This window comes from Stegodyphus dumicola, chromosome 7 (genome assembly GCF_044657685.1).
Source record: "Stegodyphus dumicola isolate Sdum_Otavi_A_Nest chromosome 7, ASM4465768v1".
NCBI lineage: Eukaryota > Metazoa > Arthropoda > Arachnida > Araneae > Eresidae > Stegodyphus > Stegodyphus dumicola.
In genome coordinates, this window is record NC_140774.1 from 91131058 (window position 1) to 91155142 (window position 24085).

At 30.7% G+C, this 24085-nt stretch overlaps 1 protein-coding gene across 3 annotated transcripts in view; it reads right to left on the reverse strand.

Moving 5' to 3' along the window:
• LOC118205643 (uncharacterized) overlaps positions 1-24085 on the reverse strand; it is a 58467-nt gene that overhangs the window by 14928 nt on the left and 19454 nt on the right. The window contains exon 2 of one of the 3 annotated variants that reach the window (XM_085820591.1): positions 20088-20251. The exons of 1 other annotated variant lie outside the window; for it this stretch is intronic. The gene's annotated coding sequence lies outside the window, so the exon portion shown is untranslated. Of the gene's footprint in view, positions 1-20087; positions 20252-23657; positions 23802-24085 lie in introns of those variants that run through there. One more of the 3 variants, XM_035377931.2, reaches the window with a different exon arrangement.

The window sequence follows — 24085 nt, forward strand, 5'->3', positions numbered from 1 at the left end:
GTTATTTCGAAGCAAGAGACATGAAAAATATGCAATGCCCTCGTCGGGACTCGAACCTCTCGAACACACGGCGAGCGTGCTGACCATTATTACACCACGGAGGCATGCTAAGAAGGCGGGAGAAATACCTTATAATCTTTTATGAGCACTTTGAGTAATTTGTGAATATCTCAACTTAACATAGACCAGGAGTTAATTTCAGTAAAATTAATTTTGTAATCTTCATAAAATATTTGGAAGAAAAATGAGTTTTACTTTCTGCAGATGCTATGGACAATGGACAAAATAGCAATATATATAAAATTTAACAGCAAATATTTTGAGTACTCGTATATTTCTTTTTGTGTGATAGAAAAGCTTTTTTAAAAATTTTCTGACTGAAAGAAATATGTTTTTTAAGCATAAATAAATGCACAGATTAGGAAAGTATCATTTTATTTCCTATGTTAATGATTTGTCATAAATTTTATTGCCGTTTTATCTTATCTCGTTTTATTTCTTAATTTTTAAAGCAAATAATCAAATATATAATGAATAAGCATTCTGAGTTCTTGAGCTGAATAATTTTGATTATATCTCCGCTTCAAGAAAGAAGAAAGACATTATTTTCGAATGAGATCACAAAGCGTTCATTTTAATGCAATTTATTATTCAGAACTCTAACAGCATCTCTACAATACAACAGGGAAAGAATGAGTACTAAATAAATCAAATTATGCTCATTTCTATATTTATTTATTCAGATATTTCTTTCTTTTCCTGTACTATCAAAACTAGAAATCTAAGTAATACGTTTATCTTAGAGATGTGTATGTCTTGTCCTAAGATTTTTTATAATCTTCTTAAGAGCATCTTTTACGCAAGTACATCTTTCAAGATTTTTCTCTGGCAACAAAGCTGATCAGTTTATGAGCGTTGTTACATGCAAAATTACAGTTATCGAAACCAATTGAATGATTTTTAATCTGTCTTTGAAGTCTTATTTTTTTCCTTATTACTGAAAATCTTACCGAATCTACTTAGTAGTTGAACTTAGCAGATCTCAGGAAGATCAGAAAAAGAAATGAAATTGTTAAAGCTATTTCAAGCAAGTGTCGAACATTAGTTTCGTTCGAAAATTAATATTCGTGCTTAATCCTTTCGTTTCACAGATCTTCTTTGATAAGTGGTACCAGCGCCAGATGATGGTTACAGAAAAGGGTAACAGATCATGTGATTCCAACTTCTGGATCGCTTTCAAGCAAAATAGGACTAGAGCCTAGGTCTTTGTGTGCTTTGCCTTAAATAAAATTATTGCGCCAATGGAGATAGATATTTTGAATTTATGTGTGCACAATAATAATTTTTGCTTAATAAATTGTTATTAATATATGCAAAATTAATCCTGAGTACCATGCATGATATTTAGCATGTATTTAACATGTATTTCAGTTACCATTTATAGCATCTATCCATCTTATGCCTGCTTATCTTATAAAGCCTCAATGTGACTCAACATTTTGACTAACGCGTACCATTTAAACAAAAATCGAAAACATTTAGTACCACCACTACAAAGTACTACCACCACCCCTCTTGAACAAAGCTCAGATCGCATAAATTTACGAGTGTTAGAGAAAAACCTCAATCAGGATGTTGGGGTTTTAATTTTTTTATTTAATAGTTAAAAATTCTTTGCTTCTTTGCGCACCACATTTTTCTCTTATAAAAATTTGAAAAAAAAAAAAAAAAATAGAAATATTGATTGAAGATTTTAACTGAGATCAGTCATTGCAAATCATATTCGAAATTTTAGCCTTTTCTCAAGTAAAAAACGAAGGAGTGTGAAAGAAATATTTTTTAGATTGCCCAGTGAAATAAATAATTATTAGGTGAAGATAATTAAGCTATATATCTTCATTAAAATACTCAAACATTACGTGGCTTTATTTAAACATTTATTTGAGCATCCTATAAATTCTGAACATCGAATTTATCTTGTTGTTTATAAATTTCAGTTTAACGCTTTAGTAGGTCAGAGGATATTGAGAAACTTCGTAAAAGTGTTCAAAGACATGCTTGTAAGAAATTGATCAAAATAATGAGAGAAGCGAATGTTTTCTAACTTAAAAAGAAGAAAATTAAGGGAAAATAAATTAAATTATTTATAGCTTTCCTAATTCGCATGTTATCCTTTAGTTGAGATAGCGTAATTCCATTTTTTGGAATATTTAAAAAATTTTTAGTAGTAGACAGTTTTTAAAGTAATTACGAAGCAAAAGTAGTAGTTAGGAATTCAAAACGATTTATGACCCTACTTACTCACCAACTTAAAATAAATGTAAACTATGGAAACAAGAAGTACAATAATTGCAAAATTATTTCCAATGGAAAAATCTGAAACTATATTTCTTGTTATTTTAACTGAGCGATGAAAGTAAGATCAACAGACAAACAAAGTTTGGTTTTTCCCAACGCTAACGTAACTTACTTATAGAAATGGGAGCAATGAAGATGAAAAAAAAAAAAGTAGGGAGGGAAAGTGCTTTCGACCAGATTAGGAGTGATTGACGTCAATACAAAAGCAAACCTTGTAGTATAGTAACTTAGAACAAAAACTGATAGATACTGGTAGCTTCTTTCTGGTCGAGTAATTAGGCAGACTGGTGGCATAATGTTTTAGTTGTTTTTTCTCAAATGTGTGTGTGTGTGTGTGTGATTATGGCAAAGCCTCGAGGGCTATCTGCCTAAGAGGAGGGATGCCTTCGTGGAGGACTTTCTAAGGGAAACTGGCTCGTATACACGTTACACATGGGGAAAACCACGAAAACGCCCATGCAGCCAGCCCGTTCGCGGGATTCGAACCTCGGACCGAACTACCATTTTCTCAAATGTGGCCAAACACAAAAGCATTCTTTTCATAATAAATGGCCTTTTTGCATTTTGTAGTAATAATAAGTTACTTAATTGCATTTCGCTATTTCCTTCTAAAAATATTCATTGTAAATATCGTACGGATGAACTGGAATCAACTGTAGAATAACAGTCTATCCGGAATAAATCTCAAAGTTAAGCTTGCGAAGTAACTGAGTATTTCAATAACTGCTAATACTAAGGGTTACTGCAGTATTTCACGAATTATTAGTCTACCGTACAACTCCAAGAGGTATTTTATGGAATTCAAAAATACAGATATATGCGCATTAAGACATTGTCTGTTGCATATTTATTACAAAGTCATTTACACGTGCAATTCTAAGATTGACAAAGTGTCAGACCTGCAGAATTGCTGCAATAGATTAACTCTCTCTCAACCAGCAGATTAAGAGAAAGTTTTTAAGTAGTTATCACCTGCAACAATATTTATTAATACCTCGATAATAAAGTTTCGAATGAATAATTAAACTCAACAAACAAATGCAATTTTCAACGCAAATAAATGCAATTTTCAACGCAAACAAATGCAAGCAAATGCAGTGAACTATATTCTATATTGAATTGTTATTTTCAAATATTATATCAATATTATTATTTTTATGGATATTAATGCAATATTCATAAGACTAGGTATAATTAAATTTTTATAGTTGTGTCTCAACAGCCGGAGTTCTAGTTTACGTGTATCGACAATCGAAAGAATTCAGAAATCATATGACCACTAATTTTAGTAAGATTTCTATTCTAATTTTTGTGTAATACAGATTTACAAAATTGCTCTTGCCTACAAGTTGTGTAAAGTACTTTCCAGAAGTTGTTCAGGTAATATGGAATGGTATAATAAACAGAAAATCAATCTTTTATTCCGAAGCTACAATACATTAAATAAAAAGAATATATTTCTGTTATGAAATTTAATGACAATTCCCTCTCTCCTCCAGTTCAAGTTTTAGTTTCAGAAAGTTTCAATTCAAATTTATTTATTCAAATTATATGACTTTATCAATTTTCCATAAACAATGTATCTAAGATAATTTAAGAGTAAAAATAATCTAGATGTTTCTTGAAAAGCTTTCCTTTTTACTATAGATGTATTGTAATCCCTGGTGACATCAGCTTTTTTTTTTTTTTTTTTTTTTTTTTTTTTTTTCTGTTTTCAAAGCATGATCAAAATAATGTCAGTGAACAAACATATTTTTCTAAAGAGGACACTTCTTTACTTTCGAAAAGTTCAAGGTCTGGTACCGCAGAGTCCCGTAAACTCTACTTAATGTGTTCTGACAGAATGACGAGTTATCCAAAATTTGTGTTTTATTGAAGAAGAGAAGGATCGTTCATAGCTCATAATATTTCTCACTTGCATAGGGACAAAACACAATACTTGTAAGCATTGATGTAAACTGAGAAATTGACCCGAAAATGAATTGAAAGCTTAGATTACAATAAATTCAATTCAAATAGGAAAAGGTATTGAGTGGTAATCGACAGCATCTCTTTAACTTTATTCGGCCTATTCGTTAATAAGTGGAAGAATAAGGTAGATTGGAATTTTCACGAAAAGAACAAAACCTGTCACCGAATTCGGTTACACGGTTCCACGAAATAGTGTCACAAAGGGAAACAGACAAAAAATTTTAAAATTAGAATACCATAACAAATCTTTTAACAGAGTAATATGCGGACATTTATACACATAAAACATGTATTGTAATTGCAATAATACAGTCATTAAAATGTACTTATATTGTTTGCACCGTATAGGCAATGTTAGAAATTATTACAGTTTGGCTGTTAATAAGCCATCACATTATTTCAAAGATAATGTTTGCTTGTCCAGGAGAAATCATTTGGCATTAAAAAAAAAAAAAAAAAAAAAAAAAAAAAGAAGAAGTGATCATCGAGTTATACGAAATGTCAAGTAATTAAGAGTCGAGTTTGTGGAACTCTACTATATTAGTTTAATTACAGATACAGCTATAAGTAGGCGAAACACCGAAATTTTAACATTGGTCGTACATGTATAGTCCTGCCGTTCTAACAATGCAGTTTTGAGGGAGAACACCTCGATGGCCACAATTTTGAAGCAGAACACCCGGGGGATATACGAGTGTCTTCTATCCCTCTCCCCCCCGCCACTAACCTCTCAAGACGCCTTTCAGCCTCAAGAGGACTTTATGTATTTTATGTATTCAAGTGCCCTTTTGCCGCAAAGGCATCGTACGCTTACAAACATCCATGCATTCACCGTGATTCGAACCCGGGCCTATCAGTACGGCAGTCAGCGTCTCTAACCACTATACTCAGTGGGAGGCATAATTTAATAGAACGATTTTCAATCATTTTTGGAGATTACGGAGGTTATTTTTTTTATTCCCTCCTTTATAATGAGCACACGTCGTACTCTAGCGTACGAAATGGCAACAGTCCGGAAGATTCGCTCTTCCTGCGCATTTTAACTTTGCCTCTGGTAGCTAGTTCGGTAGCTTTGATTTCACGGGGGTTGTATGCACTATTGTTTAAATTTGTTTTTCTAAATTGTTTAAATTCAGTATAGATCCTCTTTAACTGTCAAGAGAAAGACTAAAACTGAATCACTAGCAGAATATAAAAATAATATAAATAAGAAAAAATTCATTTCGAAGGTGCATGTCTTTGAGACAGTCTATGTGAAATTAGTTTCTGAATTGGGTATAGGCTGAAAGGCTCCATAAGCTGAATGAACATTTTTGAGACAGCTTCTTTCATTCTGAATCTGATGCTGTAATTAACGTCGTGCTGTATAACTGTCCAAGTACATGCTTCCTAAACAACTCACAATGTGAAATTAACCATTTTATGATATTAATGTTAGGTTTATAATTGGGATATTTTTCCTTTCCTCATCTGGTGGAAGAATCTCTTTCCGTGAAATTGTCTTTTCAGTGTCTCGGATGCTCAGAAATCATTTGGGACTAAGTTCATGCTATACGAACGATATTATAATTTCACGGTTTCTTTCATCCTTATCTCTTCATCTCATATATTTTCTTATCCTGTTTCATCAGTTTCAGAGAGTGCTGCCAATTCTGCATTAACAACATTGGGCTGATCATTGTCCACGGACAAAAGTTATTGTTCCTTGAGCAAATATGGTCCCCCCCCCAATCAAGCTCCATAAAATAAGTTTATAGGATGTCGGCATAATAGACAGTGTTCATTATCTGCTCTTAAGTTGACAATTTTGACATCAATAATCGAACGGCTGAGTTGTCAGATCATGATTTTCTAATTATTCGCATGTTACCGCGTATTAAATGCCTCCACAACTGAAATATGACTAAATATTTTACTAGTATATACACTAATGTGCAAAACTTAAGCAGCAAATTCATCTTTCAACAAATGACCATGAAACTGATGAAAAAGACCTTTTTCGAGCAGTACAAAAGGCAACTCGTTAAAAAGCTGATGCGTGTGCAAATATCCGAGGGTACGTCAGGGCATTGAAAACGCGTGAAGTCAGCGCATGAAGTGCAAGACAACTTAAGAAGAAGAACGAAAAGCCCATTTCCAAGCATTGCTCTGCAAGTGAAAGTGCAGTATGGCTACCAGAAAACATCAGAACGCCTTTATACGTGGTAAAGTAATTGATAAGCTTGAAAAAAAAAAGTGCAGTTTGACGTTTATCACCCAAGAATTTGAAACTGATAAAAGTGTTGTTTCACGAGCGTGGAAAGTCTTCTAAATGACAAGTACAGCTGTAAGAAAAGTTGCTGGTGATCAGCCAAGGCAGAAACGGTGGCTCATAACCGATATATAGTCCTGTGGGTGAAAGAGACAGAAATCAGACTATGGTCACGGTTGGTCTACAGTTGTGCATGACAACCGAGGGACAGATATCACGGTTTACTACGGACAGACAAATTCATAAAGTTAGCCTATACGCCCGACGTCCTAAACACTGTATAAGATTGATGTAGCCCATCGGCGGACCGTTTAAATTGGTGTAGAGAACACAAAAACTGGACATCTCATCAATTTTGTCTTGTTTACCGATAAGAATCATTTCAATCTGACAAACGAATCTCATCGTCAGCCGATATGGAGAGAAGTGGAGACATGCTTTTATCCCACTAACATCATGGAAAAAGAACGTTGGGTTGGTCTTGCCGTACTTCTATGGTCAGGCATTTTGATGAACAGAAGGACGGAGCACCATATTTTAGAACAGAGATTTGCGTACCTGAGAAAGTTACTATAAAGTTATCCACACCCACGAGCATCTTTTCTTGGTTGACATTAGTCCCGACATTGTTTTGATGGGTGACAATGTACTGCCAGACAGGCCTCATGCTGTTGAGGAGCTCCCGGAAAGTGAAGATATCCACAGAATGGATTGGCCAGAGTGCTTCCCTGATTTGAAACCCATTGCACATGAATGAGATATATTGGAGAGACGCCTGGTGGCAAGATCTTACTCTCCGAAGAATATCAAACAACTGAAAAACATACGCCTTAAAAAATGGAAACTTTTACACAAGATTTATTAAATAATCTGGTGTTGAATATCGACAAACAGTACAAAGCAACCACTGCAGTTAGGGGAGGTCATATCATATCCCTTATTAAGCTCTTTGCTTTAATGTTCTTCCTCTTGACCAGACAGTTTCTTGTACCAATGGCATCTGTTAATGATACCTTTTTCTATTTGTTCCGTTCTGTATGCGTCCTATTAATTTTTTTTTCTGTTATGCATTTCTCATCTTTTCAGTACTACAATGTGCCTCTGTAGTATTAATTTATTGTTCACCAGTTGATTTTTTGCGGAATTATGACCAAACTGAGAAAATTCGCTTAAATTTTGGACACTAATTTATGTTGCAAGGTTTACAGGACTTCACTGTTGCTCTTTCCAAGTTGAATGGAGGTGATAGCTTTTCAAAGTTAAGATATATCTCAAAATCAGAGTATTTTTTTACATCTAACAGCCTACAAGATAAAAAGCAGTTTTAAGAGTTTTCAATCGAGGCTTGTGTCAAGTAATATTTATCTTAACTTCAGTAAATTTGAAAACTTATTGTGCATGATTGTGTCACCTGTGAAGGAAAGCCAAACAACGAGCTTATGTTATAGGCATTCAATTGTCAAGCATACTCATTTATCTGAAACATATAAGAAATATTTTAGATGACATTTGTTATCGGAAATAAGCAAGCGAAAACTGTGTTACAGGAAACATCTATTTTTTATAAAGCACATGTGGTTTATTGTAAAATTACTAAAACAAAAATGTAGCTTTATATTGCTCCTGAAGATGTAATTTTAGTTCTCAAGCGTTCTGTGAAGTGAAATCTCATCATAATAAATAGACACTCCTTGAAAAACTGCAAAGTTTTTGTGAGATTTTTCGAGCGAAAAACGAAATTGTTAAAGAAAAGCTAATTTTTGCTCCTCATTTATACTGTAAAGAAAGGTATGTGTATGTAACCAAATTGCATTGTAATTTCAAGAATTTAAATTATCTAAAATACAAAGATACGACATAAATGTGCTGATTTAAATCATTTCACTCGTCGGGTTTTAAGAAAACGTAATAAAATTACAAATAAAAATAAAATCATTATATATTTCCTCTAACTTTCTAGGTAAATTCAAATGGTGACGTGTCATGACATCTGAATGGATTTCAATCATGTCCTAGTTCTTGAGGATAATTATTGCATATTATTTTCACTCCGAACATACATCCAGTATGGTTTGGTACACAAAACTTTCATCCTCAAAATCCGCTCTCAACTTTCTCTGGAAGGAGGAACATTGTCCCCAGAACAAACAGACTTCAAGAATTCAGAACTTTAAATGAATTCTAGTGAACTACCACTCCTAAACTTTTGAAAGAAGAGTACCTAAAAATGATAAGGGAAACCATTATTATGCTACTCTTTTCAACAACCTTCAAGCAACTATAGCAAGCTAAGTTTTTCATCATTACTAGCAAACATAAAAGACACGAGAAACGAATGTGTTTTCTTAAAATTGAACAGAAAAAAGTGTGCTTGTTTTCCATTCCTCCATGAACTGAATTCTTGAGTCAGAAATTATGAGTTTCTCATTCCTATCAACATACAATGTTTGAAGTACTTGAAAGTGATTTTCTTTACTCCGTTGCAGATTTTCTCACTTATAAGTCACATCCTTTACCATAAGCCAATATGCGTAAAATAAACGCAATTTAAGCTCTTGAATACTTTTAACACCAGCATGATATTAGTATGGATCCTCATTTTCTGTCTGTATCACTTTTTAAATAAAAGAATGTTGCCACCAAATGTCATCGTCATGCATTACGTTTAAAGAAATCATCTAGCAAATATTAATTAACGATCTACCGGGAATTCTGAAGACATGCTGTTTAAATATTTTGCTGGCGAATTATATGTGGTTTAAGTGCAAAGAAAGTGATGTAAAGTAAAAAAAAGTAGGTAAAGTAAAAATGACAAGAAGTTAATAACAAAAAAAGCAAAAAAACTTGTATAAGTCATCTTACCAAGAAAATTTAACATTGATATAATGAGTCTAGAAAAGACTAAAAAAATTAATAGAAACCCATAATATTATATCAGAATTTCTAAACATATGCTGCTTTCAAAAATTTAGTGATTCTGTTGTTGAATTTTATGTGGTGTAACTATGAAGAAAATGATGTTTAACAATAAAATTAAAAAGACAAGAAAAAGTTGTGTAGGTCGTGTTTTTAAGAAAATTGAGTATTGATATGATAAACTGAGAAAGACTGAAAACATCTATCGAAAATTCTATAAATATGATGCTTTTAAAAATTTTGAAATTTTATCGTTGGATTTTAATGTGACGAATGTGCGAAGAAAACATTGTTTCATAATAAAGTAAAAAACACAAAAAAGTTATGCTAGTAGAACTGAGTCCAATAGCAGATTTATAAAATGAGATTTCAGTGAAGCATAAAAAATTCTTAACAAGACCTCTATTGCGACGTTAAAACCTGAATCCCTTCAGATTTTCTTTTCTCCACCCTCCCAGAAAATGGAATATTGCAAACATAACTTTGAGAACTTCTGGTTTAAGGAATATTACACCTAAATTGCCATGTTACTTAAATTATCATACTTACTTAAATTATCATACATATTACGTTCTAAAAATTAATAATCTAATCAGTACATAAACAAAATAATTAAGAATAACAAGGTGTTTCACTGTAAACGCATTCGATGATTATAATTGTGAAGTTCCAGAAGATGCTCAGTTCAGAAGTCCTACGACAGGTAAACTTACGCATGACAAGCCCTCCATTTTGCATATTTCGAAATGTTTTCCATTTTTATTTCAGTAATGAAATCCATTTTCATTTCAATAGTAATTTCTAATACTTTTGTCTTAGAATAATATTAACTAATCATTATTATGAGATTAAAACGTTTATATTAAATTTAGCTCAACGTGTTCATAAAACTCATCGGACCAATGATCAAAATACTATTACCCTTATTTGCTTTCGAAGAAGTAGTTCTTTCACATAATCTGTTCTTTAATCCCGAGCGAACTTTCCCTTTTTCTGCTATGGAAGAAGTGTAATCTAAGTTTTCCTTGAAATATTCTTAGTTTAAGTATTTTCAGACAGTTAAAAATTACAGTGAATCTTTTTGCATCTAAACAAAGCAAAGCCGATCATGAACATCAGTCCATTTAAGCGTATAAATCAATCCAAGCGTAAATTTAAATAACTTGAATTTCAAATTAAAACCATTAGGTATGATTAGGTTTTAGTCAAATCCTATGAACTCTTTGATCATCCTTTATTAGGTTAACTTATGTGTATGAGATCTAATTAGAAGGGAAACACACAATGAATTCGAAATCTGTTTCAGGTATTACAGAATATTTTGAATTGATTTATCTAAATCTGAGCTGCTAAAACTTTTCATTCACGTCTCTTTTTATCATCGAGATTTCTTCTCAACCCCAAATGCTAAATATAAAATAAAGATATAATTAAACAAAAAAGGACAAAAATCTGAAAGGTTTCAGATTTTAAATTACGTCCAAAGCAGCGTTTTCTTAATTTTTTGTGTGTTACTTTAATTTATTAAATATCATGTTCTACGTACTCAAACGATATAATTCAGTTCAACATCAATACCTCAAAATAATTTTAAAATGAGCATATCTTTAGAATTTCTGATACACAGTCTCGCGCGCTGGAGATAAAAATATTTTTTTTCGTACAGTGTTGCCATTGCTCGCCTTGACATCGTTTAGTTTTTTAATCAAAAATTTGTTCAAGTGTTACAAAATCTGAAATCGATAATAAAACAAATTTCAAATTAAAATTAGGTCTTCCACATGTCCATATTCTATGGAAGATTACATTATTTAAAATTGGTTGGCTCTAGGTACCGTTGTTTTATCACAATGCGAGAAATGTACATATATTTATGCAGATTCTTCATCATTTAATTTCTTTAAATATAAGACAAGGTGATAATATATGGTGGCAACGATTTGAAAATTGATACAGCCTTTTAAAGTTTTCAACGCAAAATGCCAAAGCGAAATTAATAGTCCTTCAGGGCAAATTGCCCCTTTGGACTAAAAATAAATATTTTCTCATAAATAATTTGTTTCTTTGGCTAACAATATACTTGTGAAAGTTGAAGTTTTAGCATTTGTTTCAAGCGTACAAAAATTAACGAAAGGAAATCGCATTTTAATGAGACAGATGTGCTGCATAAAAAATTTAATCTTGGTACAATATTTGACGCTGCTGGACATAAAACATACACATCATTTTTCAGCCTTCAGCAATATTTTGATTTAATAAATTTTAAATCTGTAAAATTCGTTTCACGTAAGTATATGGTGCATAACGGCACAAGTATAATATATAAAGGTAACACATGAAACGTTAAAAAACGCGCCTTTGGGCGTAATATAAAATCTGAAATCTTTATTATTGTTATTATTAATTTTATTTGCAATTAAAATTTCACAATTATTTTTTTTCAACTGTAAAAGTCTTGACAGTCGAAAACATTTCGAATGAAATATTTTCTACCCTATTCTTCCAAATGTTGGTTCTTTTAATAAAACCTCCAATTTCAACATTTCATCATTTGAGGTAAATATTGTTATATATATGTGGCAACACACTAGTTGCTTGTTGAACTGAACTGAAGTAATCGCCAGTTGATGTTGGTTTGTAATAAACAATGTATTCTGTGATTCTGTAGTAATGACACTTATTCATTGATCAAGTAATATTAACATGAATAAACATCGAATTTATATTCGATATCGAATCGCGTATGAATATAACATCGCGTGTAAATATAACATCGCGTAATTGGTAATAACTAAGAGTTTATTTAGAAAAGCAGGATTGGAGAAATTAAATGAAGCTTTACTGGAATATAGAAATACTCCAATTTCAGGTATAAATTTATCCCCAAGTCAAATGCTATTAAATATGAATTTAAGAACACGGTTACCAATTGCACAAACATAATTGAAACCAACTTAAAAGATCAATATAGAGAAAAGATGAGGAGCAAGCAGAAACAGGCTAAAATCTATTATGATAAGCATGCAAGGGAAAGACCTGAATTTATTCCTGTGGAAAAGGTAATGTTGAGGTGGGAAAAAAAAGGGGAGCCCGCTATAGTTTTAAAAAAGCATTCAACTCCTAGATCATATTGGATTAGAACAAAAGATAATAGGTTAATTAGACGGAATAAATTCCATTTAAGAAAAACTAAATTCAGAATTTAGTGACATTAGACTATTATTATCTATGTAATGAGAATGAGGAAAATAGAAGTAGCGAACATCCAAAAATACATAATGATCCTCACCATCAAGATAATAGCAATAATATTAATCGTGATTGTGTATATAAAACAAGAAGTGGTCGTAATGTAAATCCACGTAATGTAAAATGTGATAATTATGTAATGCAGTGATTACTATGACTCTCCCTAAAGAGGGGAGATGTTATATATATGTGGCAACACACTAGTTGCTTGTTGAACTGAACTGAAGTAATCGCCACTTGATGTTGGTTTGTAATAATAAATGTGTTATGTTATCCTGTAGTAATGACACTTATTTATTTATTTATCAAGTAATATTAACATGAATATAACAAATATATTGCTATTTTTCTTTGAAAGAAGAAGTTGATATCGTTTAATTTCTTAAAAAAATGTCTGACAAATATCACAGCATTGATAGCCAAACATTATTTTGGAAAAGAGAAGCAAGCTCAAATTTTTATTCAGAGAAAATTTTAACAATTTAGCCTTTTAATAGCTAGAATCCTCTCACACTTTTTTCTTTTGACATCCATCTTACTTTTGCGTGTAATTATAATTTTTTTTATTCGGAGTTTACGTCTTTATAGAGATTTGAAAATTAGCTGCTTTGTAGAACACCGCTTTTGGTATTTTACTAAAACTTTATAATTTTGACAGTATCCTGTAAGCACATCATTGAATTATATAGCCCTTTTTTGTATTCTACAAGACATCTTTGATATATCAGATAGTGATTAAAAATAATAATGATCATTACTAGCAGCTTTAACAAATTATTTAAAACCACTACTTTCGTCCGCTATTACTTTGGCATCATCTGCGTATATTCCAACGCAATTTTTCCATTCTAAACCTTTAGTTTGAAAAATCTGAGCTTTACTATATAAACATATGTTACCGTGAAAGACCGAAATTGGAGAATGTCCACTTTCACCGGAGAATGTCAACATTCACCAAATACATCGGTGAAAGATAGAATATTGCATTACATTCTTGTACATTCGGATCCTCACCGTGTGTATGTCGACAATCAACAGATATGCTATGGTGTAGGTCGAAAAGAGAGGTCATAAAGTGTCATAATAGTTTAAGTTGTTGCAATAAATAAGATTTGAATCACATAATTTAGTAAGTTTTTTATTACTATTATTTCATTTTCTCATTTAGAACGTACTGTATAGTTAAATAAGTTTTTAACTTACTTAATTATACAGTACTATTATTTTCCTTTCTCATTTTTAATGTACTGTGTGTTTTAAGTTCTTATGTTAAGTTCTTATTTTAAGTCTCAAGTGCGTTTTTTCGCGACTAAATTACGGAAAAGAAACTATAATATTTTTATATGTTCAAGATTCACCATTAGTACAGGGTGTCGATATTTACCGCTGTAAGTCAGAAATAAGAGTATTTGGAAAATATTTCGGACATACACCAAGTGACTATGTGAATGTTGACATTCACCGGTGAAAGTCGACTTTCTCCAGATTTCGGTGTTTCACCGTAACATATCTATATACATCTTCTCTTGCATTTTTTCCAAAAGACGACAAAATAACAATCCTTCATCAATTTTTTCTTTAATCTGACATGTGCCCAACAACTAAGCTGTGTTTAAAATATCATTTGTTCCCTTAAAGTGAATTGTAAATTTTGGGTACTCTTCAAATCTAGTAATAAGTTGCTAATTTCCAGAAATTCTATTGGCGTCAATGTCGTTTAACAAAGAAATTTTCCAGACTCATCGCCATATTTACTTCCGTGAAATACTTATGCAATTTATATACAAGCACTTTTATATAGCTCTTTTTTAAACAAGACCTTCTCCAATGGTCTATGGCTTTTTATTTTTAGCAGTCCATGAAACTTGAGACTTGAATGTATGACGCAAGAAAAGAATTATAAACTTAAATTTCTCAAAATATTGTTTTCCTTTATTTGAAGATTTTAACATTCATTCGAAATGTTCTTTTGATTTACTGATACGAAGGATACGATTCAAGATGCCTTTTTCATTTTGATGGTTTCATAACTTCTGTAACTAACAGGTTATTGTAAATTAAACAAATAGATTGTTTATTACTATCACAGTTAGTGAAAATAAAGGAAAGTAAAGAAATGTCTCATTCTATTTTAATTTTCACATCTAAGATGCCTCTTTCTGATAATTAGATTTTGCTTGAAGAGATTTTATAGATAGCCATCTGCGTCAGCAATTTGTCACTCGAAATTCAATTATTTACCTATGGGTACCTAAAATATAAGTGAAAGCATTTCTCGTAATAATTATTCAAATAGATACCAACCTTAGTCAAGTAACACACATTATTGTATTGTTTTTTCTATGTACACATTTATTGCAATAAAACAAAAATAACTGAAAAAAGAACTATAATGGCAAAGCTTTATAACTACACTAGTCTCAGACTCCCAACGTATTTTCGACATGCTGCGCGTTGCAGAACGTTACGTACTATGAATTTCAACTATATTTTGGTTCTGAAATATATGTCAAAATTGCTGTGTCACATCTCTATTATGATATACTTAGTGGTATTTTTCAATATGTAAATATAACTTACAACTCAACATAAAGCAGTATTACGATTTTAGGTTTGCGCTGTAAAGAAAAGATATTACTATATTAAATTAAAGACAATGGAAAGATTACAACAAATGTTTCTTTAAATTCATGTATGTGAATTAAATTTTTGTAACATCAATATTTCGCTTTGCGACTCCTTCTTTGGTCGTGGCCCACACTTTAAGATAAGCTGATTTAAGTATTATATTTCCATTACTGTAAATGTTCTATCTTTATTAATGTAAGATTATACACGTTATATTCACGTTAGTGTCATTTTTGCACCAATATGATTATTCACTACTTTGATAATGAATAATGGAGGAAAATTTTATCGGACGAAGAAATAAGAAAATTTTATCGGTCAGAATACTATTGCCTGAATTTGCTCTCAAATATTTATTTACTTCATATGAGTTAAGTTTTAAACATGAGCTATTAAATTTTTCAGTCCTCCCTAATAAGAGAATTGTTACTTAGGTATTTTTAAATTCTTACAATTCAAGAATTTTTAATCAGTTCATTTAAGTGCGCGAATAAATTAGGGTGTAGATACAAGAAAGTCGCATTTCAAAATCAGATTTAATTATTTTATTTATTTTCATACGCGATTAATATTATTTCAAATTGTAGATGAAATTTCAAAATGATAAAATTGAAGAAATTACGCATGAAGTAGGATTCTTTAATCTCTATATTTCATTAAAAAATTCTAATCTTTTTCTATGTTCCTTAATTCTACACAAATTGCTTGTTCATTACACCGTGGAATATTACTTACAGGATGAAAATTAAAGGAACGCTTATCGTTTCTGGCTGAACAAATATAAAATGTCAGAATGCAAATTCTTTTTAATATTCTGGGTTTTACATTCCTTAGTTTTTAATTTTTTCATAACTTTTTGAAGTTTTAAAGATAAATCTTTGAGATGCTAGTTTATAATTTTAAGTTCTTCAGATTATAATAATTTTGTATTGTTCTGTATTATTCAATTTTTATTTCTGTATTGTTATTTCGAGACAGATTTTCATACTTGTTAATTTATTTTTCTTTTACGTTTATCATGTCCTTTCTAGGTAACTGAGTATTTTTTATATTTGAGATTTTATTAGTTCTTTAATTAGAATAAAATTTTGCTATCACTCTTTGCGCGGCAAAATTAATCAGGAAAGTTAAGAAAAACAAGAAAGTTAAGAAAAAATACAAAATTCAACTGGAGTAGACATATTTGCAGTGCTTATTAAAACATGCTGTAAAGTTGATGCATATTTTCTACAAATGTCTTAGACTTCTCAACATTTGTGTAGAAATTTATGAGATAACTGAGAAATACCTCCCTTCTCAATACAAAAATAAATTCTCAGCGTTTTATATTTCAGGAAGATGTTATCTGTGACCATAAACAGGAATAAACATATGTGCGTTCATACGTGACAGCACCATTGACGTTTCCGTCATGCATGGAAGATGGACTAGGTAAGATGCCCGTTATTTTAAAAGTAGCACGCGATATTATACAGTCACACTTATATAATAATTGCTTAAAATAGAGCATGCTGAATATTTACTCGCCTTTCGTTGATTACAGCTCTAGTTCCCCAGAAGTAAACGCATTTCACTTCTTTCGTCTTATAGCTCTCACTCTTTTTTTAATGCAAGTTTAAAAGATGCAGTTGGCTCTTACACAATGCTCAGCGTCTTTAAAGGAAAGATACCCAATTAATTTTTTTTATCATTTTAAGAGAATTAACGGCGTACATTCTACGTTTAATGGCATTAGCGGTAAAAGAAAATGCTTGCGATTATTCTTTAGCACTGATAATAATAAAAAGTTTTGGGCTTTTTTTTTTTTTTTTTTTTTTTCTGATTTTTATCCTTTCTTTTGCATTTTTACTTTAAAAAAAATCATAAAATTGCGTTTAATATAAAATTTATACATTTCATTGTAAAGTAACGAATTAAAAAGTTATCTAATACTGAACATTAAGGCTTATTATCTGAAAGAAACTCATAGGCTTGAAATATTGATTTTTGATGTTTAAATTTTAATTTCTGTACATTTAAGAATTTAAATATGTTCTAAATATGTTAATTTTTGTAAAAAATTATCATATTATGTTAGGATATCTAAACGATTTTATAAAGAAATAAGAAAATAAACTTTGTCGCGCGTGAAGATATTCTTTAATTATCATACTTTAAAAAGTAAAATGTTTGGGGGAATAAAATTTCAAAAGCAATAGAAACTGAATAATGAATAAAATCAATGTCCATTATTTTTAACAGTTTGGTATAGTATAAAATGTCACATTCTGTATTGCATAAAAATTTTTTCAAGGTTTTAAAATTAATTTAGAACGTCTAGATTAATTCGCAATGAATGAAAGCAATAATGAAAACAAAAAAATTAATGAAACCTAAAATTTTCTTTGAGCTGTTTAAAATATGAATAAACTCTGATTATTTTAGTTGTAAAATGTTAGCTAAAATTATGATATTATATTATCTTCCCAATATTATTACGTCAACACATTTGCTTTGTATTTTCACAGATTAAGTTCTTTAATGGGTCCTTTAAATCTAAGAACACCTGTAAAATATTCTGAAATACTTTAAAAATATTTTACCTTTTTACAAGAATTCAAAGAATTCCCGAGCAGTTGTAAATATAACAGAAAAACTTGTATCTTACATTGACCGTACGGAACGATTTTAAAGGCCTAATTGAATTAACACATTTCCAGGTTATAGGTAGCAGCTCTTATTAAATGTATAAACTTTCCAATAACTAATTTACTTCTATGTTATTTATAACATTAGAGGTTTTAAATAGGAAAACTATTAATTTCCTATTACTAACGTTAATTAGTTTTAATTAGCATATCTAATACATTTAATTAATCACAGTAATTTCCCTTTGCGTATAAGATTAGGAGGCCTTTTTATGAAGTGTATTTCTGTTCTATTAATCTATCTAATTCTCTCTTGAACGTTCTCGTCAGCCTACCAGTACCTTATAGCATATCTCAGGTTCTGTTTCTGGTAGATGAATAAGGTGACTGTTTAAAGCTTTCATAGCTTTTCCCGTGTGTAAGGCGAATAAAAACCAGTTTACTTTTAAAAAAACTTTTCACAAGTATGCATTCTCTTAGGCAGACAGCCCTCATACATAATTCACGTTAATTAATTAATTCTAAAGATCATTCCTGCACCCAATATCAAAACTTCAAATTAATAAAATTTTCGGTCTCATTTGTGAAATTAAAATTCATTAGCGAAATTATATTATTAATATAAATAAAGTACACTCTTTTTATTAATAAAGTTTTATTAATGTAATTATGAATTTTTCTATTGAGGTCATGTATCTCCTATATCAAGGCTACTTTTTATAACAACGCTATTTAATCTTCTGTTAATAAGACTGTTGTTTTATTAATAATGGTGTTTAACTGAGAAAATAATAGTTATTTATGATTAATAAATTGAATTCGAATATAACTTTGTGAACTTTTATTAACAGCTGATTTTAATACTAAAGAGTCATCAATCAAGCATTGCGTATTCTATTAAAAAATTTCGATCTCTTTTCTAAAAGTTTTTTGAAAATTGGTATTTTCGTTAATTATTTGTGTTTCAGTAAGTTTTTTATTGGCAATTAAACTATTATACTAGTATAATTTTAATGTCTAATTAACATATGCCTATGATTATCTTTAAAAATGCAAGTATTAATGATACCCTTTGCCTGTTATTAGCAGGATTATTTATTTCCTGTGAATAAGCTTAATACATTCGCAGAATTAGAGTCTAGACCATCAGCTATGGAATCTTCAAATAATTAATTGATTTGTTCTAGAAAGCAAAATTATGTTTCCTCACTACATTAAAATAATTCACTGGAATCGACTTACTTCCTGGAATTCCGGATAGAGAAAGATATTTTTAAGGAGTGACCTACTAATCAACAATGTTTAAAGACAACAAAATGAGCACCAAGCTGTTCAGAAAATGAATTCGTGATATGATTATTGCCCTCACTTTATATTGGGAGCAGGAAGTGAACTGACCACCTACTCTAAAATGGGATGAAGAAGTAATTGATATTCTTGGGATGTCAGAGAGTCAAAAAATATATGTTATATAAGGAAGCTCGATTTTATCAACAGATGTTTTACTGATGTGGTTATATTTGTTTTATTGCTTCCTTTCACTTTCACTTTCTTTTGAACAAAAATAATTCTAAAAAACTCTAGACATTGTAACATATGAAACTTCCTTTAATGATAAGTTTTAAATGTAATATTTTTAGAATCTGTGGATAATGGTTTCTTAGATATTCTAAGGAAGAGGAAACCATTGCTTCGTGATGATGAGTTTTTATTTTTCTTCTGATGTTGACCTAAAGATGCTGAAAATTATATATGTCTCAAAAATCTTTCCAAAAGTATTTTTAATTTTAATTTTATTTTACTAACTAATTGTAGCAAAACTTAGATGAATAGTATTATTAATTTTCCTTATCCGACAGAATCGCTTTTAAGGTTGTAGAGTCATTAGGTTTTTTTTTTTTTTTTTTTTTTTTTTTTTTTTTTTTTTTTTTTAATGCTGGAGAAGTGAGCAATGCCGTCGCCGGGACTCGAACCTTGGACCTCTCGAAAACGTGTCGAGCGTGTTCACTATTACTCCACGGATTTGTTCTAGAAAGCAAAATTATGTTTCCCCACTACATTAAAATAATTCACTGGAATCGACTTACTTCCTGGAATTCCCGACAGTGAAAGATATGTTTAGTTCGGGCGCCACTGTAGAGACAATAGGTTTATTTTGGAAACAGGAGATGAAAAATGAGCAATGCCTTCGCGGGACTCGGACCTCTCGAATACGCGTCGAGCGTGCTGACCATTACACCACAAAGGCATACTAAGAAGACAGGAGAAATACCTTATAATGTGAAACACATCAAAGAGAGTTAAATAATACCAGCAAAAATAGATTACAGTTAGCTAATAATTTCATATGATGACAATGAGAAGGTTTTAAATATTTATGCTTGTATTAGAAAATTTAAGAAAATTAATTAACGTTATTATAATTTTTGAAATGTTTCATGAAAATTCAATATTTTGAAAATGAGCTTTAAATATTCTATGAGCTTTAAATATTCTAAAAGCATAAGATATCTTTCTTCTGTATGAACTAAGGACTCTTCCTCAATGAGCACTCCCGTATAAAAAGTCACTAATTTATCGGTATTCCTAAGAGCAGAAACAAATAACGTTATTAAGTATCACATTTGTAAGACAATCTCTTTGGCATAAGACCAGAATCACCTAACAGTTTCGGTAGTAATCTTAAATAGGGTTGGGAGTACTAATGTTAGAATATCCAGTGCTGCTAATAGTTATTTAAAAATGGCTTACATATAAAATTTCTGATATACCATTAATTTAGTAATTTGTAAGATATAGGACAAAGATACGAAAATTCCAGTGTTTTCGCCACAAATTAGAAAAAGTATTTTCTAGTTGCTAGATGCATATGCTAATCACTGTACTTCAAGAGTAAGGACGGAAGGAATGCCATAATTCATTATATTTGCATTCGAATCTCACATTTCTCAGTAAAACAAATGCACCGCAATAAGACCAAGGACAAAATTTCCATAAAGATATAAACTGGTAGGAGAAAGCTTTAAAAAATTCTGTAATGAATGCTAGGAGCATGTAATTGGATTCTACACCTCAGTTCTTCACTCTACATGACGGAAAATTTCGCACAAGTAGTACTTACTTGCCCAAAATAATTTTAAACAAAAATGAGAAAGGAAAAATTTTACAAATTCACATTCTTAGGTAGAAAAAGCGCATGCGTCACAAATTCAATTAAGCTTTTCCTCGCCTTGTAAAAGCAACATGACAGACTATATGTTAACATTACCCAAAACTGCATGTGGTGAGAGAAGGAGAATGGATAAGCCATTTTTAGATCGATAAAAAATAGTTTAAGAAAACTTTATTTTGGATAATTAAGAAAACTTCATTTTGTTGATTACCCGAAATCTAAAAAATATTATGACTGTTCAAGGATGTTCTGATAAAATAGAGTCACTTTTTATAATATGTTTAGCAGTGGCCTTTACGGAACTAAAAATATTTTGAAAATGGGCTCCAGTATGCCTTTTACCTAATAAGACGGTAGAATGTAAAGCATAATATATTTCAAATAATTATTAAAAAGAATTTAAAAAGTTGCCATCAGAGTAAAAAGTATGCAAATGACTGTAACACAAAGAATCTGCATTTGATGAAAAAGCAAATTCTGTATTTTTATATTAATTTTAAGCATAGTTAATGACAATTAGTAATAAATTTATGAAAATAAAGGAAAATCGATTTTTTTACTTTAGTTTTATCATATTTTACTCTATATTTATTTTTGTTTATTTTATTTATTAATTTTTTATTTCATTTTATTTTATTTTATTTTTTGAGAAACTGCAGAGTAGAAGTATAGCCAGGAGGCATTATATTAAATTATTTGGTACTTACGTGTTAACGCAACCATCTCAGGAGAGGTCTCCAAATTTTTAGAGTGTACCAAACTCTGGAAACCGTGCGTATAACCATTCTTCCGGAACCAAGCTCATAACAGTCGTTCAGTCAAGCAACGCCACCGTTTCTGTATGTATTCTTTTTTGCTGCATTCCAAGTTCCAAAGGTTTTTATCTACAAATCGTGATATTTTTTACCTTAAACTTAGTTTCAAAATATGAGCTTGTGGAATTTCTTAGAAATGGGAGAAACTGCCGTAAAATTTCTGCGGAATACAGAATTTTGCTGAAGATTTTCTAAAAGGAACAACGAGGTAATGTGTTTCACTAGATAGCCTCTATTGCCGAAGGTTGCCCGAAGCCGAGTCTTCGCAGTTCTGTAATGCATTTTCAAACAAAGACAGATCGCTGTGTACTTTGGGAGAAGAAAAAAACAAAAAAATTACAAAAAGATCTGAAGAAGAATGGGATTTATTTTTCAATGCGAAAGTATGTTTTCTTTGTATGTGTTGATAATGTTTACCGACTTGCGATAAATATCGATAGTCTGGAAATCTTCCCAAGAAGAAGGAGCGAAAACCACCAACTTGTACCTGATAAGTAACTCTCACCTTTCCATTTATAAAATAATCCCAAAGTGTGCCAAGGAAGTTGCATTAATACGTAAGTACCGATTATTTATTTAAAGCAATGGATATGAGGGCTACCTAGTTAGCCTTATCCAGATTTGAGCGAGAGCAGAATCTAATTTAAGTAACGACAAACAGGACATATGCTTCACTTTTAGTGGTGGCTCCGGAGGAAACCTTCAAAAATATTTAAAGTATGTAAACTTTTATATATACATATTTTTTTAATTTCTACGTTTAAAAAATGTAAAATTACAAGCAGAAAAAAAAATTCATATTTTTGTTTTATATGCCTTTCTTGAAAAACCAGATACTGGATCATTTATTGCACTCTCATTGGTGAAGTTAACGAAACTTCTATTTGTAAACTATTGCTAAACTGCACAGTTATTGTCTCTATTATTTTAAGTCCACCATGCTTGAAGCGCACGTGATGTCACATTGATGTGAAAATCATGATTATGGTAGGCGTGGTCGGTCATATTCTAAGTAACATTATAAAATAGATAAAATTATAAAAGAGATAAAATTGATAATATTATAAAAACTGTTAAAAATATTTGCATTACTTTCATCTTTTCTGAGTACTTGAATTAATTCAAGTTGCTAATATAATCAGAATATATATATATATATATATATATATATATATATCAGAATAAATATAATATATCAAAATATATTATAATCAGAATAAATTCTTTTGCTTCTTATTCTAGGTTTCCCCCCCTTCTTTTGTATAAAAACAAGACCCTGGTTAAAAATGCCCAAGCTTTATACAACAACTAATCAACTGAAACCAGAAGATAAAACATATAAGTTAAATACATCTTTAGTTTAAATAACTTTAGATGAAAATAATATTAAGACTTAATAATATTAAGATTATTTCATGAATTATTTTATATGATGCTCATCAGTAATAGCTATTATATTAAAAAGAATTATAGGAGGAGGACTCAACGTAAGACATTTTACCCTGAGTTTCCAGTTTTGTACATTGAGACCTGCCCAAAAGTCAAAAAGTCAAAAATCCAACCTTTTTCTCAATTTTAAATACCTAATCATAAACAGAGACAATATAGCAAAGTAAGAATAAAAGAATTCAATATCCAGTATATATAGAAGACAAAGAAAATTTACTTACTTAATGTAGAAAGCATCAAATAGGAAGACTTATTTAAAACTGCAGAACAGACGCCTAAAAGGAGAACAAAATTCTCAAAGAAGATGAGGAACTAGTGGTTTTGCAGGTTGCGCTAAGTATGGCATACCCTGCCTGAATAAAGGTGAAAAAATAAAAGTGAACTATTCCTTTTCAAATAGCAGGAAAGCTGTCTGGAACTCCCCAAAAGAGGGGTCACCGAGTTACCTAATGCGCAAGGGTCGTAGCAGGATACTGAATAAGGAAGCAGGACAAAATAAGTTGCAAAACCCGTACTTAATAGCAGAAATGGAAAAATAGCAATTTGAAAGGGAAAGGTGAAGGGAAACTTTCCGATTTGGCCCAGTCGACCGAATGACATGAAATTTGTTTAACATCTCTCGCCCTTCAGCAGAAGTACCAGATAAATC